The following is a 9,101-nucleotide window of genomic DNA, read 5'->3' on the forward strand; positions in this document are numbered from 1 at the left end:
GCGTGCGTTGTTTCTTCGTATTCTGAGCCATGGTCTCACCTGCTGTGCCTCTGCACCCTAGTTCTTCTCAAACTTGAACCCCTTGCTTTTTCTCTCATCCCCAAAGTGACTGATTTCGTTTTTGTCTGTTTGCTTTTGTTTCTTCACCGCCGGGAAAAAAGAGAGTAAGAAATGGGAAAGCGCCTCACGGTGCCTAGAGTGACACAGGACACCCACACAAGTTTACAAGGACTCGTGAAGTCCTCGCCCGAGACCTCGTCTCCTAACAGCTCCCCGGAGCTCGGCGAAGCGGAGCCGGGAGCGCACGCCCCGACAGGACCGCCAAGCCCTCAGCCCAGGGCAGCAGCCTCCCCGGCCGCCCGGGGTAAAGGAGTGAGAACCTAACGACTCCCCGCGGGAGCTAAGCTCGCCCCTCCCGCCCCCAGCTGAGCTTCTGGAAATCCAGTAGCTTTCCCCTGCCCCCAGGAGCTCACGGAAGGCGGCCACCCCGAGCGAAGGCACCGCGTGCACGCGTTCACACGCCAGGAGCACAGGCAGGAGAGCTGCTGGGTGTGGAACCGAGGCGCACCGCGCGCACCGCACACTCAGCCGGCACCCGCGCGCAGCCTGGCCCCGGCCCCTCGGCGCCCCTCGGACGGGGCCCCACGCACGCGAGCCTCACCAGACAGCCGGGTAACTTTCCAGGTGCGCAGCTCGTCTCCTGGGCGCCGCCGCCCCTGCGTCTCCGCGTCCGCTCACTCGCCGCCCTCCCTGCCCAGCCTCCGGCGGCGCCCCAGCGGGGCGCGGGTCAGCTCAGCCAACCCGGGCCGGGCGCGGGGCGCGCAGCGCGGGCCCGGGGCTGCCAGCGCCGCCGCTCGCGCTACGTGGGAGCCGGGGGCGCGGGCGAGCGCGCTGGGCGCAGGAGCTGCGGCGGCTCGGGTGCTGCCGCCTGGCTTCTCCGCGGGGGCCGGTGCAGAGGAGACGCGCCGGGAGGGAGGGAGGGAAGGAGGGAGGAGAGGAGGGGAGGAAAAGGAGGGGGGCAGGGGTCAGCCGGGGCGATGGCGTGGAAGAGCAGGGAGCCGGCTTCCCTGAAGGTGGGGTCACCCGCGCGCGCACCCACACCGCCCCAACCTTTACTCCCGAGACAAGCTAGCGGCGACAGCCGCAGTGTGCGCTTTATACCCCATCCCCTCCGGAGTGAGACAACTTAAGTAGGGAGATAACATCGTGGTTGTAAGCAATTTTTTTTTCATGTTATTATTTCTATTTCAAGTGTGTGGGACGAGGCGAGAGGAAAGTTCAGGGAGGTGTTCATCTTTTCCTTCCCCTCCCTCTTCCCCCCTCCATCTCCACCCTCCTACCTCCACCCCACCCCCACCCCCACCCCAGTCTGTGTTCACTGCAGGTTCTCTCCCACCTCGCCTCCACTCCCAGAGCACAAACAAGCGCACGTACCCTGGACGTGCTCTCCTCTGTCACACCAATGCCCTTCTAGAAGACACGTGAGGCCAGAGCAGCTTGGCGACGCGCGCTTCCCGGACTCTGGAGCCATACTTTGCCTCTAGTTTGCTCATTCACATGATGCTGGGGGCAAGTGGTTTGAACCGAGTTTCAAGGAACCTACAGAATCTGTTGGTCTTCTGGCAGGGAGCTTTCTTGATCACCCAAGCTGGTAATGCTCTCCCCGGCGCCTTTTGATTACGCCCCCACCCCCACCCCGAGGCTCACATTATGGTTTTCTAAATATATATATATAAATGGTATGTATATATATATACCCCACCGCCTTATTTGCTGTGCCCCGGAGTTGTGAGATCTCAGTGTGGCTTTCCCCCTTTTCTCCTGCCTGCGGAGGAATTTCACTGGTAAATCCACGGAAGACAAGGGTAGTTTCTGTGTGGAGGAGCGGGAAGCACAGTGAGGGTCTATTCACTGTGCCTCTGGAGAACGTTAGAACCCAACTCCCTGGGGTTTTAAACCACATGGTGGCAGTGGGACTCGTAACACCGGTCTGCACTAGTACATATATAAACTTATATAGAAATTAGGCCCACGGAAAATATGTTGAATAGGGCCATTACATTTCAAAGGAGAGAGAATGTAATCCTGTTTTTTTTTTTTTATGTGTGTGCTAACCGAAAAAAATAAGCAGACGTACAAAGTACTTTTCATGAACAGATGCCAGAGTCTTTCCATTTTATGCAGGCCTTCAAAATAGCCCAATTAGAGGAGACGGGGATGGAAAAGAATTCCACAGGGAAAGGGAAAATAAGCCATTGTTAAGCCACTGTAATAATGGACATTTAAGTCGATGGCCTGAGTGTTTATGAATAGTTTAACAACAACAAAAAAAGAGAAAACCAGACATTTTCAAAGCCATTACATTTAATTCAGTCCATCTGGGGTGAAGTGGGGGTAACGGTGCATTGATAATGAATGGGTCCAAAAATTGATGTATTGGGCCAGAGCATGCATTTTTAAATTGAAATAGAATAGGATAAACATTTCAGAAACACTACACATAGTGCGAGTAAATATATTCCATCAGCCTCTCATTTCAGTTAAATATGTAAATGTGTGTGTACTGGGTCAACCAGGTAATAATGTATTTTCTTACTGTTCCTTGAGGTAAAATCTTGAAAGGCACTGATGTAGTACAGACTGCTGCCCAGGGTCCAAGTCTTAGGGAGAACTTAGGTTCCTTCCCAGGGATGGATCCTGTGCTCTGTGAACAATACTGAATTACAGAGAACAAGGAGTCGGGGGTGAGGAAAAGGAGGGGAAAAGTGACCATGTTTGAGCTCTATATTCATTCTTTCCACAAAGGTGCTTCTCTCCCTCTTAAGCTCGGTGCTAAAGTCAGGGAATTCAGCGGTGAGCAAAATCAACATGTGATCTTGGCACTTCAGAATCCAGGGGAGGGACACCGTTACCAAACAAACACGAAAGCAACTATATATGTGATAAATGCTGTGAAGGAAAATATCATGAGAGCAAAAATGATGAGGTCATAAATTCGATGCAGGAGCTATAATTAATAATTAACCCAACTTAAATTGTCTTAAATGATAAGGAAATTTATTGTTTTCATATGGCAGGAAGTCCCAAGGTCAAGAGGCTCTATGTGGTGAATTTAGCAACTCAGTGATGTCAGGGCTGTTTCCGTTATGCCCTGCCATCTCCAGCATGCCAGCATTAGACCTGGGTCTGCCCTTCCATGGCCCCACGATGGCTGGAGCAGCTCCCTCTGTGACAGTCAGTCACCCGGTGGTAACAGACAGTCTTTTTTAAGAGTGGGAAAATCCCTCTCGGAAGCCTCCAGTGACTTCTCCTCACCTGTCTTTAGTCCAAACTAAGGCACACACCCACGTCTAACTGCTGGGAATCGAGGGACGTTACTGTGATCCGTTGAGACTCTCCAGGATTCGCCTCTGAACTTTTCAGGATTGCATTCTCTGAGGAGTGGCTACCTAAACAGAAAGGAGAAGGTTGTCATGGATGTTGGGTAGCCAATCCAGAATCTGCTGCAGGAACTCAGGGATGACTCCTCTTGGGGGGTGGGGGTGGGGAATGACATTTAAACTGAAGATGAGTAAGAGTCAACAAGGAGTGAGGAGGATGCACTTTCAGACAAAGGGAATCAAGTGTGTGGTCTGACTGTTTCATGGGTTAAATGTGAACATGTAGTTTCTCATTTGCTACATCAACCCGAAACGTTAAGTGTACCTGACGAAGCAAACTCAAAGGGTTAAATATTATGATCAAGTTTACAGAGCTAATGAGTTGCAGAGCCAATCAATCTAATTCCAGAGCCTAAAATCTTGACTTTTGCCTCTATGGAGATAAGGAGAAGCCAAGATCCACTGGCCTTTCCCTTCCATTGATTGAGGAACAGAGTCCCCCAACCAGGTCCCCTCTGCAAGGTGCCTCTGGGCCCACTGGTAGTGCAGGACACACATTCATGAATAAATCCTTGCACACTGAGTGTGCCTCTGCTTCACTGAGTGCCATGGTCCCTGACAGGCACTGTCACCAGAGTGTTAGGGTTCTCCTGACGTCAGCTGGGAGGCGGCCTATGGAGATGTGCAGAGTAAAATGTCCATCTTTGTGTGGCACCAGAGAAGTCCTTAAGCAGCCTTGGTGTTTTACGGACATCTCTGTTTCTCCTGCTTTCTCTTTATCGCATGGACAGTCATCTAAGGGACTGAGCTGGAAACAGGTTACTTCCAAACTGAGCTCAGACTCCCAAGGCCCTGCATGATGAAGTTCTGGCTCAAGCTCTTCTAGTCTGAATCCTGTTCTCTTGGGATAAATGCCCTGACAGGAGACTCTGTAGTTGCCCTTGCACACAAATTTCTCTTGGGCCACACCATCAGATCAGCCTTGGTGCTCACAACATTTGAGCCCAGCCCAGGGCCCCCCCAGGATACATGCTGAGCTCTCTTCCATTTGTTACCAGAAGAAGCTCTTCTGAGGATGGGAGAGGGGCAAAGCCACCATCCTCAGTCCCACTCATTTTCCGTGTCTCTTTGGTTTTGCACCCTCCCTTCCTTTTTTCTTTCATTCATCTGCATCTTGTTTATCTCCCCACACTGACCCCAGGGCAGCCATTTCAGTTTCTAAAGCTAGAACCTTGGGTCACTGTGCCCTTCTTTCATTTTAGCTCTACCGAAACTTAACCCCAGAAAAATACTAGCACTTGTCTTTGGCATTCCCACTCTCCAGGAGCCTACATCACTCTGTGGGCTTCTGAAACTGGGCCAGTTGATCCCATCACCATTTTCCTGCTGGTCTCATCTCTCTGCAGCCCACAATCTTTCTTCACCTCAAAGCCATTCATTTCTTCCATGAAGTCTCCCTGATTCAGCAGCATGGTAGTTGTGTGACCCCTCAGGGTTCCAGAGGCCTGTCAGCTTGGCCCTCTCCCTTATTGGACTTCAGAGCAGGGACTTTGTTGTATTAATTCTTGTATCTTCAGAACATACGTAGCTCAAATCTTTTCAATATGCAAAAACAAAACAAAATTCCACTCTTTAAACTACTGTCTCTAGTTTCTTTAAAAAACAAACAAAAAACCCACAAAAACTATTCACCAAAGAACCCTGTGGGAGCTTATTACTCACATCACATAATCTTCCAGGCCTGGCACTGGGAGCACTGTTCTCCATTCCACTCTTGTGGAATTTTGTCAAGGGGACAATGGCTTCTCATTTGCCAAATCCTTTCCTGCTGATCCCTCGTGGGGAGGAGGGTGAGCCCCACGGGCATTAACTCACAGTGCAGTAGAGCAGTTTCCCAGCCCCTCCAGGCAACAACCAGAGGCTACACGTGTCCCTGACCAGTCTCTTGTCCATGCTCTCCTTGAAAGCCCTCCTGCCTCTACCGAACTCCCACTCATTCTGAATTTTCCCAGGATTCTGTCCTTATCCCCTTCCTCCCTCCTTCCCTCCCTCCCTTCCTTCCTTCCTTCCTTCCTTATTACTTCCTTCCCTCTCCGCCTGCTTTAGCTTCAATCATCACCTCTAGGGGTACTCTCTTTCTTCAGAACTGCACTTTATTTCAGCCCTTCTGCCAGTATTTATCATTTTCTACTTTGTATTATTGTTATCTATCTGCAGTTCTTATCTCCCCCGCTTGACCGTAAACACCTAGAGGACATGGTTCACAGCTGATTCATCCTTACTGTATCTCTTCACAGCACTAGTGAGTCCAAATCCCAGGGGTACGGTTGTGACTTATTACCCAGAAGAATTGTAGTTACATTTCTGAAATTCTACAGAAAGTATTTGAAATGTGCTCTTGATTTTCCTTCTGAAATAAAGATGATTGTTTGGAATAAAGACACAATTTAGAAATTAATAATCTGCCTAATTAATGAGCAGGTAATAGGAAATTTTACTACAAAAGACCAACATATAAAAACATTTAGTTTTCTGTTTTTATCTGCATATACTGAGTTTCAGTACGTAGTGCACTGGTTTTCCAAAATAGTGATTTTGTTTGTCTAGTTATAGGCTTAGCTAGTGTATACTAACTGCATACTAGGCTCACAGTGTTTGGCATCTTGAGACAGGAAAGAAGGGGGCAGGACACAGCCATTAGAGGAATAACACAGCAATTAGCACTGAGATGGAAGAAAAATCAGCTCCCAATAGACCTGGAGGCCCGAGATGGTGGAGATTCAACCTCCAGTGGACCTTGAGCTGCATTATACACATTGTAATATACTAGCATGGTGAATGGCACACCCCCAGCACCATGACAGTTCCAAAGCTAACCATGAAGGGTCAAAGAGAGGATGGTGGCCCAACTCCTGGGAACCCCCACCCCTTCCTCAAAGTAGTTGGAATAAGCCTCTCACTTGTTAGCATATAAAAACTAGCAACCCCGTGTCTCATGGTCGCTCTCTCTCTCTTGCCTTGAGAGACAGCTCCCACTCTCGTCTATGAAGTGTCCATCTTTCTAAATAAATCTACCTTTACTCAACTTTGGCTCACTTTTGAATTCTTTACTGTGCAAAGCCAAGAACCCTTACTTTGTGGGGCACGTCCCAGGGACTCAACCAAGACCTGGGACACGGCCTTCCTCTCATGCCCCATTTTTTTCCTGTATCAGTCCCACCATGCTTTTCTATTTCAAAATCGACGTGGATCATCCATCGAACACTTCGACTCCTTAGACCTCATAATAATCTTCACGTCCACTCAGCATCAGGCATTCCCTGCCACAGCTATACCCAGAATCTCCTCTAAAATCATGGAGGCAGACGGTGCCTGTGCATCCTGGATCAGCTCAGCCCTGCCTGCCTCCCAAGGCTTTAGTCCTTTGCCTTTCCTCTCAGACACAGTGATCACAGCAGCCCCTCATGCTGTTCCCATGATTGTCAAGCCTAGACAAATGCTGTCACCAGCCTCAGCCTCCTCTGGAGTGAGAACCAGACCAGCACGGCCTCTACAACATCCATCATAGAGGGAGCCTCAGTGGTTCCAGCTCCCAGGTCTGACCTGACTGGACCCACAGAAGTTCTGGCTTCCCAAGCTGCCTGGAGGGCCCCAAAACACACCCTAAAGATACAGAAGAATTAATACTCTGTGGAGCCAACTCTGACCATTGAGAGACAGGAGCCAGGAAGAAGCCAGCAGATAATTGCTCACCCTTCCTGCCCACACAAGAGCTGTTCAGAGGATGCCATGGTCTTGTACTTCTGGCTGCTCAAGCATGACTCAGCAACCAGCTTTGTATTCTAGAGAAGCTGTGGACAGATTGGTCATGCATCACCATGAACCTGCTTTTTCTCCTTCTCTCCCTCATTTCCTTTTTTCCCTTACGTCTGCTTCCTTAGGATGACACCCCTAATTAAGAATTAGCAAGTGAGCTTTGTCTCAGGCTCTGTTTTCTAGAGAACCCAGACTAAGCTAAGACTTTACACTCTGTGACCACCACCTTCCATCCTTCAAGTTTATTTGCTCTGTTACCGTCTCTTCATATGTTTTTGACCTTAAAGTGGCCTCTAGTTCCTTGACCCCCTGTTTCCTTCTTTCCTGTCTTTACCCTGCTTCTTACTCAGTTTGGTATGCAGTTCATTTTTCCTAAACCTTGGTACTACTCCCGAACATTGTATCCTGCAACAGCCAGATGAAGTCTCCATCTGAAGGGAGCCCACTTCTCACCTTCTCTTTCTTGTACTTGGACAGTGAGTGCTAACAGATCAAGGGAAATATCGGCCCTGTTCTCATGGAACTTAAATTCTGGGTCAATGTTAAGACATTAGACTGCTAAAGCCATTCTAGAGAGCCATCTTGCATGATTTACTCAAATTAAGATTATGTACTGGCAAGTCTACTGAGTGCACTATATATCCCAGAAAATTTCCCACATGTCTGCAGAGGGACGTGTACAAGGATTTTCTTTAATTTTTATTTTTTATTGAAGTATAGTTAATTTACAATGTTTCAGGTGTACAGCAAAGTGATTCAGTTATACATACATATATATGTATTCTTTTTCAGATTCTTTTCCATTATAGGTTATGACAAAATATTGAAATAGTTCCCTGTGCTATGCAGTAGGTCCTTATTGTTTATCTATTTTATGTACAATACTGTGTGTCTGTTAATCCCAAATTCCAAATTTATCTGTCTCCCCCCTTTCTTCTTTGGTAACCGTAAGTTTATTTTCTATGTATGTGAGTCTATTTCTGTTTTATAAATAAGTTCCTTTGTATCATTTTTTTAGATTCCACGTGTAAGTGATATCATATGATACTTGTCTCTAAGTTTCTCCCACCTTAAGCAAGGGCTTCTTCCGTTATGTGTTACACAACTCCTCCTCAAGTTTCCCAGCACCTGCACTCACTGTCTTCATTTCCTCTGTCATTCCTTTCATCTTCAGTGCATCAGTTTCTTAATGCTGCTGTAATGAATTACAACAAACTTAGTGGCTTGAAACAAGTAACAGCACACATATGTTTTCTTATGGTTCTTGAGGTCAGAACTCTGAAAAGGATCTCACAGGGTTCAAATCAAGGTGTCGTCAGGGCTGTGTTCTTTCTGGAGGCTCTAGAGGAAAATCTGTTGCCTCTGTGGCTTCTGGAGGCTGTCAACTTCCCTAGGCGTGTGGTCCCTGTCATCTTCAAGGCCAGCAGTTTATCATCTTGAAAGCTCTCCCTGACACTGACCCTCCTGCCTCCCTCTTTCACTTATCAAGACCCTTGGAATTACACTCAGCCCTCCGAAGTAAGCCAGGATAATCTCATCTCAAGATCCTTACCTAAATCACATCTGCAGAGTTCTTTTTGCATGTAAGGTAATACCTTCATAGGTTCTAGAGATTAGGACGTGGACGTCGTGGGGAGCTGTTCTTTTGCCTACCACAGTTAGCAATCTCGCTCCCCACCACTTTACTGAAAATACTTTCCCTGAGATCATCAATTCCTAGTTTCCTTAGAAATACATCTGTCTTAGTTGACCTCTCAGCAGCACTGAATGCAGGTACTGCTCCTAAGAGCGGCTTCAATGACTACATGTTCTCTAGAGTTTCTCTCCTTCTTGCCAGTGACTCTGTCTCTAACTTTAAATGTTGAAAGGCCTCGCTGCCTCATGCAAGATTGTCTTTCCTCTTTG

General features: G+C 48.1%; 1 protein-coding gene across 1 annotated transcript in view; it reads right to left on the reverse strand.

Moving 5' to 3' along the window:
• PRKG2 (protein kinase cGMP-dependent 2) overlaps nucleotides 1-929 on the reverse strand; it is a 95,340-nt gene extending 94,411 nt beyond the window's left edge. The window contains exon 1 of the mRNA XM_074346070.1: nucleotides 662-929. The gene's annotated coding sequence lies outside the window, so the exon portion shown is untranslated. The remainder of the gene's footprint in view (nucleotides 1-661) is intronic.
• Between the last annotated feature and the right edge of the window lie 8,172 nt (nucleotides 930-9,101).

Source organism: Camelus bactrianus, chromosome 2 (genome assembly GCF_048773025.1).
Source record: "Camelus bactrianus isolate YW-2024 breed Bactrian camel chromosome 2, ASM4877302v1, whole genome shotgun sequence".
Lineage (NCBI taxonomy): Eukaryota > Metazoa > Chordata > Mammalia > Artiodactyla > Camelidae > Camelus > Camelus bactrianus.